At 42.2% G+C, this 1,853-nt stretch overlaps 1 pseudogene; it reads right to left on the bottom strand.

Annotated features, from left to right (window-relative positions):
* Nucleotides 1–216: 216 nt before the first annotated feature.
* LOC118580533 lies at nucleotides 217–1,214 on the bottom strand (annotated as a pseudogene).
* Nucleotides 1,215–1,853: the final 639 nt, after the last annotated feature.

Raw genomic sequence — 1,853 nt, forward strand, 5'->3', positions numbered from 1 at the left:
TACTTATCTGGCTTTCTTCTTTTTTTTTTCACATAAGGAAGCATTTATTGGAGGTTTAACACGAATCATACAAATAAAAATGTGTATAAACACAAATCCACATTGAGTCATAACACAGATAGCAAAGGACAAAGTGAAAACAAAGAAACTAATTGGCAGCTATATACAGTTGGAGACAATAGTGTCATGCACACTAGAAAGTCTTTTACAAAATAATCATCTTAGGTCAACAGAAGATCAAGCAGTCTTCAATGTCATCCTGTAAGATGGTTTCTTTACACCTCCTGCTTTCTCCCAGGTCCTCCTCAGTAGGGCTGGTAATTGTTCTGGTGATTGCCACCCCCTTGGGATGCCTTGCCATAAGTGCTCTGTTTACCGCTGTAGTCTGCATATCCCTGTCCATATCTATAGTTCCCATAGTTATACCCAGTATAATCATATCCACTTTAGCCACTATAGTTTTGATCACCACCATAGGCACTATTATAATTTCCATATCCTTGATCATAATAGTTATTAAATCCTTGGTTCCAGTTGGCCCTGACCTCTTCCACGCCCCCTAGCTCCACCTCATCCACCAGCTACTCCATCCACCTCGTCAACCTTTTTGTTGTTGCTGCTGCTGCCTGTACACCTCTTTGGGCTGTGCAACTTTGATTTCGCACTTTCCAAACCCTATTTGATGGTATCTGCTTTCTAACAATTTCTTTACTGGTTCTTCATCTGTGTATGTGATAAAACAGAATCCTCTTCTTCCATTTGTTTTTGTATCCATGGGAAGCTCAATGTTCTCTCTCTCTCCAAAGGCTTCAAAGTATTCTTTAATTTGTTCTTCTGAAGTATCTGGACTCCGTCCACCCACAAAAACCTTTTTAGGGGGTTCTTTTCCCTTTAAAGCTTTGGCCCTTTTGCGGTCTATCAATTTGCCATCCAGTTTGTGTTCTTTCAGTTCCAAAACCTTATCCACACTAGCAGCATCTTTGAAAAGCACAAATCCAAATTCTCTTGATCTTCCAGTGACTGGATCTGTTTTAATTGTGCAGTCTACAACTTCCCCAAATCGAGACAAATACTGTCAGCTCTTTCTTGCCTGTATCCCAGCTCAAGCCTCCAATAAACATTTTGCTGTCATCCTGCTGGTTCTTGCTCGCGTTGATCTGGGATCCCTCTGCGAACTCCTCTATGTTGCTGTACTTGTTCATGTCCTCCATGGTGACAGAGCCGTGGGCAGCGGGTGCTGGCGCAGCCCGGGTCCTGGCGCAGCCCGGGTCCTGGCGCAGCCCGGGTCCTGGCGCAGCCCGGGTCCTGGCGCAGCCCGGGTCCTGGCGCAGCCCGGGTCCTGGCGGCGGCGGCAGAGGCGTTGGCAGCGGAGGTGGCGGAGCATTGTGTGGACCTGGATTTAAAATGGCGGCGGAAGAGAAGAGATTCTGGCTTTCTTCCTGGCACTGGGTTATCACTTCTGTCTTTTCCTATATTTAAGACAGTGTTTTTTCAATGTTTAGAACTATAGATAAGACTATATTCTCAATAAGTGTAATCACATCAAAACTTCCATGGTCATATATTAAATATTCTATGAAAAATGTCTAGCCCTGTCTCTAATTTGGCTATGTGTGGTTCAGGGTAATGTACTGGATGTGGTTAGCATCTGTAAAGAGGAACACCTTTGTTTTTCATGAATTACTTTTTCTACTTTCTTCTGAAAAACTTAATAATCAAATTACAGATAATAATTGCTCTTGCCACTTAGTTCATTATGAAGGTTTTAGAGTAGAAAAAAAAGTGGCTTAACATTAGCTGTAGTCAGTATTTGTCTTTTCTTTTTTAATGTATGTATGTATTTATTTATTTAT

This window comes from Onychomys torridus, chromosome 3, assembly GCF_903995425.1.
Source record: "Onychomys torridus chromosome 3, mOncTor1.1, whole genome shotgun sequence".
Lineage (NCBI taxonomy): Eukaryota > Metazoa > Chordata > Mammalia > Rodentia > Cricetidae > Onychomys > Onychomys torridus.